Source organism: Amblyomma maculatum, chromosome 10 (genome assembly GCF_055883805.1).
Source record: "Amblyomma maculatum isolate TAMU_Amacu chromosome 10, ASM5588380v1, whole genome shotgun sequence".
In the NCBI taxonomy this organism is placed as follows: domain Eukaryota; kingdom Metazoa; phylum Arthropoda; class Arachnida; order Ixodida; family Ixodidae; genus Amblyomma; species Amblyomma maculatum.
Window position 1 is genome coordinate 152,017,835 of NC_139353.1, and position 8,250 is coordinate 152,026,084.

An 8,250-nucleotide genomic window follows, 5' to 3' on the forward strand; every position below is an offset into this window, starting at 1 on the left:
TCCTCTCATGACTAACTTGGGCAACGATATGAGATAGACTCTAAACCATGTGGGGCTATCTTGATATGGAATGGTGTGCATTGTTGTATGTTCTGAAGCTGCACATGGAATATGCGTAATCTCCCTCGTGGAGGGATCCGTTTAATTTAAACCACCGACGTTGCACAGAACCAGGGTATATTTGCTTTTTGTTCCCATAAAAATTCTCTAGCACTGCAAGAATTTGACCGATGATCTTGGGGTCAGCTAGCAGCCGAACGCCAAAGCTACAGAGCCACCGCTGCGGCTACATGTGCTTCCCCTAGAGAAAAATCCCATATCGCGACAAACGGGATTGAACCGCTCCTGTATTATCCCGTATAAATTTCATTCCGGTGTGACCAGTCCTGTACGAAGCTTACTCGGGTTTATTTCGGACAGGTCATGTCCGGCATGAGTTTGAATCCGGACGGTACGGTCCGGTATAGAGTTAATACAGGGCGGACCATTTCCATTATGCATCTCATACATGACATCCCAGTCCGGTATGGATATGAAATGGCGGACCAGTCCTGTATTGACCTCATACACAAGACAGGCCACGTCAGGTTTAACAGAAACCGGACAAACCCGATATGAATGAAACTGACACGGGGCAGAGTATTTTCGCTTCTCAACACAATTCGGGCGGATCGTGAAGCTCAACCAGGATGACCACGTCGGAACATGTCTTTGTGCTAAATAAACATGAAACCATACATATTATACGTTACAACTTTTCTGTATATGTGGAGTACGCGTTTTTTCTCAAATACCTAGAAGATAAGAAGATGGGTGCGCTAGCAAGTACACAAACGCATCGCGTTTTGCTTTTGCGTGTGCAACAGTCGCTACAGCTTGTACGAACTTGCGGTGCATCTTCATATCTGCGACTGAAGATCTGCCACCTTCAACGCGAAAGTGCAAGCAAGAACGTAGTGTTTCGTTAGCGAGGATGAAATACGCTCGAGAATAAATGAAACATATCGCTGACAATCGAAATATGCACAGGTCAGCCGGACATTGGGAGTCGCTTCCTCGAGTGTTTACGTACGCAAAACACTTGGTCAGAAGTAAGTTCATTGATGTAGCGGCTCCGCTGGCAGCAGGTGAAGCTAAAACAAGTAGTATTACAAGAGTTGGTGCACCGCATATATCTATATGTAGCAAAATTGCGCGCGTTCGAAGACGATGACAAAACACATAAGCACTAGTAAATTGTGACATCCCGAGGTTTGTCTGCAAGAAAGCGATACATTGTAAAGATGCGGGACACGGATAACCCTGCGTGATAGCCCGGAAAAAGATTCAGCGTGTTTGAATGGCGATCGTTCAATTACAACCACAAATTCTACAGGCTACAAAAATACACAAACTACGAAAGAGCAGCGTAGACTACATAAGCAGAAATATAACCGCTGCCTCCGTATGCTTCCGTGGTGTAGGGGTTAAAGTGCGTGCTTGCTGACCGAGAAGACCGAAGTCTAAAAAACGCGCAAATTTTTTTCTTTTCCATTTTTCTGTCTTTTTATTCTTTTTTTTTCGTTTTCAAATATTATTGTATTATTCTGTAGCTCTGCATGATTTCTGCAGCCTGGCGTCCAGTTTTTCTTGTGAAACAAAGGCCGCGGACTATACAGGAATTTTTGAAATGAGAGCTCCGCGCGGTTTAATTTCGGTTAAGCCTGTATCAATTAACCAGAAACCGGACGAACGTGTCATTTCCGGAACTGATACCGGGCAGAGTTTTTCCACTTCTGAACAGAAGCCGGGCCGATCGATGAAACGCAACCAGAATGACCATGCCAGACACGCCAGCGCACTAAATAAGCATGATACCAAACATATAGAACTATTCTCTATACGAAGACACGCATTGTTTCACAAATACCTCGAAAATACGAAGCCGTTGAAGTGTGCACTAGGAAGCATGTACGTTCGTCGCGTTGCTTTTGGGCGTGCAACAGTCACTGCAGCTCGTACGATCTTGCGGTGCGTCTTCATATCTGCGACTGAAGATCTGCCACCTTCAACACGAAAGTGGAAGCACGAACGTATCGTTTCGCTAGCAATGACAAAAAACTGCTCGATATAAAATAAACAAACATCGCTGACCATCGAAAGACGCGCAGATAGCCGCGCACCGGGCGACGCGTTCTCGAATGTTTACGTATTGAGACCGCTCATTGGAAGTGTATTCATTGACGTCGCGGCTCCACTCGTAGCACGTCAAGCTGAAACGCCCTGTATTAAAAGTATTTAGTGCACCGGATATCTCTGTATGTAGGAAAACTTACAAGCGTTCGTAGACGATGAAAAACACATCAGCACTAGTAAATTATATCTTGAGGTTTGCCTGCAACAAAGCGACGCATTATAAAAATACGAGACATTTGTAAACCATCGTGATAGCCTGGAAAAAGATTCAGCGTGTTTAAAGGGCGATCAGTGAATTACGGCCATCAACCCTACAGCGAAAAAAATATACGAAGTACGAAAAAGGAAAATTAGCTACACATACTGAATAACAACCATTGTAACTCTAAGCCACTGTATACAGAGTAGTGAAGAAGACGAAGACGCTGTTCAAAGCGGTTGCGTTTCGCGATGTTCTCAACTCAAAGGCTTCAATCGGCCTCTGGACGAGGTACTGCTCAGGCTAATGCTAGCAGCAATGAATACCGGATTGTTTTGCCCCGTCTCCCAACAGGTAAGCTGGTCGCTGACTCCGTTTTCTTGCATGCGGACCTTGCCCGACGCCCGTACCGGGCACAAGACTTCAGAGACTCCCGTCAGAATGTTGTGGACCTCAAGGAAATTAGTTCAATTGGCCAATTTCAAATGTCTCATGTATGGATGGTCACCTGCAAGTCTGCACAATCGAAAGAGAAATTGGTGGCTTGCGGTGATCTTGTCGTTAAGAGCCGCCGTTGTGTCGTTGTGGACCCAGAACCAAAACGTGGTGAAATTGAATCTTCTGTGGCTTCCCGAACGCTTGGAAGATGCCTTCTTACGTGAGGCACTACAGGCGTACGGGAAGGTGACTTCCATTTCGACGGAAAATTTTAAAGTGGCGGATATGGAAGATTTGAGAACGCTGAACCGGGATGATGTTGTGTCTCTCGCTGAAGGAGTCGGCGTTGGCGACGTCCCGCATGCACTGACTATTTGTGGTATACAGAGCCTTGTTTTAATACCAGGGAGGCCACCGCTCTGCCTCCGATGCACCCGTGTTGACCACATCCGTAGGCACTGCCGTACTCCGCATTGTGACGACTGCCGACGGTTCGGTCACATTGTAGAAGAGTGCATCGTTACCTATGCGTACAAGTTGCGGCATTGTGTGCGGCCACCGGAAGACGTCATACAAGAGCATATTATGGACGCCACAGAAGTGCTTGACGCGGCTGGTGTCCTCTCAGTTGCTACTGTGGACACGGCTACCACAGCTAATACAACGGTTGTTCCTCAAGGTGACTCCGAGGAAAGTAAGACGCTGCTTCGATATGAGACGCCGAATCCGGCACATGATAAGGAGCCTGCCACCTGTTCTAATGCTGCCAAAGATACCGCCCCGGTTACTCCAGCCACGGAGGTCAACGCCGAGGAAGAGCTTGCAGGTCAGCCCACTCTACCTGCAGCTGAGGCCGTCCCTCTTGTTGAAGAGCATCTTCATCAGCGCAAGAGAAAATGCGCATCTGACGCGAGTGAAAATGATGATCTGGTAAGCGTGAAGCATCGCCGCCGCCGGCGCACGTCAAAACACAAGGGGAAGTGCCAACGTTCGCGTTCCCGCAGTCGTGGTGGAGGTCCGGAGGCGACGTCGCCGTCTCCGGAGAGACAAATGCAAGCCTAGTTAGTCCTTGTGTGGTCACCATGGCGACCTCTGAGGAGCTAGTGTTTGCAACGCTGAATGTGCGTGTGTGTTGTGTATCTTCTCTTGTGTTTGTGTTTGTTGCGCCACATTTCTGAATACGATGCAGCACCAACTTGCCCCTCAAGCCGTTATTTTGGAACGTGGGAGGCTTTAGGTCTCATCAGAAGCAGGTGCAACTTCGTCGACTTTTCAGCAGCAGGCGGCTTGATTTTGTCGCCGTCCAGGAAACGAAGATTGAGTGAGCAGGACACAGAGAGGGCACTAGGACCCTTTTTGTCTGATTACAATGTTATTGTGACGCATGCTATTGGTTTTTCGGCGGGTAGCTTCCTATTTCTGCGAAGGGCTCTCCCTTATTCTGGGTTATCTTACTATACTGACTCTGATGGGCGGCTAATGAGTTGTGATTTTTTGCTCCACGGGAAGCCATGAAGACTTATCAACATTTATGCTTTTAATAGTGCAGCTGAGCGTGTTGATACGTTTGAAGCCTTGACTAACCTCCTAGATTGTGATAAGAATGTTGTGCTAATGGGAGACTAATTGTGTATGTTGCATGAATTATCGTGCTGGGCCTAGTGTACACAGATACAGAAGTGGCGAAGTGTTGTCGCGTGTTATAGATGATTCAGGACTCATTGATACAGGGGCCTCATGTCATGCAACTACACTATTCACGCATATCCAGGGGAGGTCCCACGCGCGCCTAGACAAGATTTCTGTTTCTTCCACGCTGATTTCCCGTGATTTGTTGTGTGAAACTGTAGCGGTTTCGTTTTCAGATCATTGTGTGGTGGTTTCTCGGCTCGGGAGAACTTACTGTTCAAAATTTAGGCCGCAATGGGAGCTTTAGAAGCTAAATTCTTCACTTGTAAATGATCAGGCGTTTGCCTTTCGGATACGCTCCCAGCTACAAGTGTGTTTGACAGGTGCCATGCCAATATTTGCTGCATGGGAGCTGTTTAAACAGGAGGTGCGGATATATCTATTGAAATTGCGTCTGTTAGGTCATTTTACAGGAAATTACAAGAGAGGACATTGCATAAGAGTTTGTATTACCTCTATGAATTAGAATGTGAGGCACCTGGAGTATATTTAGACGAAATTGCTAGGGTAAAGTGTGACTTACAAAAACAGGACGCTGCAAGATACATGGGGCGCCCGAGTTCCATCTCGTACAAATCGTGCATTGCACCCTGAAACCCCTACGCGACAAGCTCTATTTGATGAGCACCGTAATGCTACGGCCAAATTGATACCGGGAATGATGTCCAATGGCACCCTAGTAAAGAAAACGTGTGACAAATCTCTGTGTTTGTGAGCTATTACACGACACTGTTCAGTGACGCTTCTGGTACTTCTAATTCGGATCTACTAGCTAACTTTAAAGCTCTTATAACGCCTTTATCAGATGAAGACTGTGCTCTTATCAATGGCCCTTTCACGTTGGAAGAAATAGAGCACGCACTTGACCAATTACCCCTCTCCAAAACATTTGGCCCTGATGGCATATCGTGCGGGTTTTACAAAACTTTTCAACTTTTGCTGAGCCCTATCTTGCTGCAGATCTTCGCTTTAGGTTTCGATGTGGGGTTCCTTCCTCAGTCCTTTACTAGGAAACACACAGTCTTAATTCCAAAGAGTACGGATAAAGAAAAATTGCTCTCAGTCGATGGCTATAGGCCAATCACGTTGGCAAATGCGGACTACAAAATTTTTGCAAAAGTTCTATCGAATCGTTTACAGTATGCCATGACGGTTCTCATTGGCCCTCATCAGACGTGTGGCTTGAGTGGACACTCCATACAAAAAACATGCATATTGCACGTACAATTATCGAATATTACTTTGGCTTTTATGAGCAGCTTGCTCTACTCCAGATTGACCTTGCGAAGGCATTTGATCGTGTCGGCATTCGTTTCTATTTTCACTTCTCGAGCGTGCAAATGATGAATCAACTGTACTGAAAGGGGTGCAACTTTGTTACGACAACTGTTCCACTCGCTTGATTGTTAACGGTGATCTCTCAAAGCCTGTGCCAATTCGATCGTCCATGAAGCAGGGTTAACCTATGTCACTGCTGCTCTTTGCCCTCTACCTAGAACCACTTTGTTTGAGTGTACTGCAACACCACAGTATCCATGGTTATGTTGCCTTCAGTAACAAAGTGAAAGGGCTTGCGTACGCCGACGATTTGGCGTTTTTCTGCACAGACAAACCCAGCATTGACAAAATTATAACCATCATTGAGCTGTTTGGGATTGTATCTGGCGCTCAAATGAATAAGTCTAAGAGTTCGGATCTATGGTTCGGTTCATGGGGAGCAATGCCGACTTATTATGCTGGAATTGAATGGTGTCGTGTTCCCCCTAAATACCTTCGATTCCCCTTCATGCATTCAAGTTTAGTGGACGTTACCGAAAAGAGCGGGTCACGGCACTCAAAAGCTATGCTCAGACTTTTGTTCCGCACCGCCTATCAATTTTAGTCGAGCACAGGCATGTAACATGTTTCTGGCTACAAAACTTTGTTCTTTTACAGGTACTCCATTGCGCGAGGAATTACATCCACAGGTTTCACAGAACGTTTGCGACGCTCATATGGTCGTCCAGTTTTGAGCCTATGAGGCGCGATAACTTATTCAGGCCTGTTTGTGCTGGCGGACTAGGTTTGACACATCTCTATATCAGACAGTTAGAAGCTCGTTGCTTCTTTTTCCGTAATAGCTCCCATCCAATTACCAGAGCATCCCTGCACACTAATCTAGTGAACCTTCTTCCAAACTTAGTGGTCTCTTGGTTTGGTTTTATGTGGTTTCATGAAAGAAATTTACGATTCAGTGCGTTTTCTGGCGGTTTGCTTTTCTTATGAGTACTTATTCTCTGTTTCACGGAAAAATATAAGCCATAATTTCATATCTATGTTGTTCCCGCCTCCCTTAAATCGTTCACTCAATTCCAATAATATGGAGCATGATGTGTTAAAAAGGGTGCGCAAAATGCTGATCTCGCCTTCTACTGAAACATTTTTCTTTAAACTTCATACCAAGGTTTTGCCTTTTAAAGTGTGGCTTCAGAAAAAAATATTTTCGTTTCTTCTGTTAATTGCCGGTTATGTGATACACCTAAAACCATCGAACACTGGTTTATTGCCTGCAAAGATGCAATATTATTTTGGGACGTTCTGTAAAGAACATTGAAGAAAGGCTTTATTTTGAATTGCCACCATGTGCGTTATTTGATAACCACCGAACATGACCACGAATCCTTTGACATGAACTTCCTCCATGGACTGCACAGCCCATGGAAAACTCGTATGTTGGACCGGAATGCTGAACCTCTAATCTCCCCCGCTACTCATTTTGGTCAGATGGTACACCAGCTTAGAGACACTTACGAAGATAGTGACCATCAACCTGACTGGCTGCCATTTTTGATGTGTTGTCTTTACTTGCCACCGTTTTAGTGAAGTTGTGCTAAGTCGTATTTTAGTTGAGTGGTGTTGTGTTGTATGTTCCAATTGGAGGTTTCGCCCACAGGCTGATTACTCTGTAAATAATGTTTATAACTCTACGCTGAATTTAAAAGCATGTAATAAACACCATGCTGAAAAAAAAAAGAGTAGTGGTTAAGGTGCCCGTCTAAAGACCATGAGGGCCGAGGTTCGATTCCATAATTGGTAATAAAAGTTTTTTATTTTATTTATTATTTTCTATGTAGTCGTATTATTTTGTATTGTTTCATGCTTTTTCCACCCTGGCGACGCGTTTCTTTCCGGAAGCGAGGGCCGTCAACCATACAGGCCATTCCGCGCTGTTTCATTCCGGACTTTCCAAGGCAGTACAGGAATTTCCTGAAACAGCCAACAATCCTGTATCCCAGATTCTGTACAGTAAACCTGTATGCGATTTCCTGTACAAAAGTTATAAGGATTTTTCAGTAGGGTCCTGTTTAGACGGTTGGGATTACTTGGCACGAGTTCTCGTATTATGTCACACCAGCCGGACCATGATGATTAGTTTGTGCGTGTGACAACGCTCAAATGCCCCCTGATCTTCCCAAAGACCCTTTTCCTTTTTACAGGGTGGCACGAGTCATAACTTCCCGCAAAATTACTGCCCCAGTCAAGGAGAGCAAAAGGCTATGATGGAAGTTTGTTAGCTTGTTGGCATATCATATTATGTTCGTAAATCATTATAGTTAGTAAACTGGGGCCGAAATATGTGGGAGGAACATATAAACTGGGTTAAACCCCTTTACTGGATTGCTCGTGTCCCTCCCACCTAGTCATGTCCCTGTTGGCAAGGTACAGTTTTTCTAACAAAAGGAAGACGATTGCTTGAAACGTAGTCCTTA

General features: G+C 45.2%; 1 pseudogene; it reads left to right on the forward strand.

The window, feature by feature from the left end:
* Positions 1 to 642: 642 nt before the first annotated feature.
* Positions 643 to 7,994, forward strand: LOC146177731 (uncharacterized; annotated as a pseudogene).
* The last annotated feature ends 256 nt before the right edge of the window (positions 7,995 to 8,250 follow it).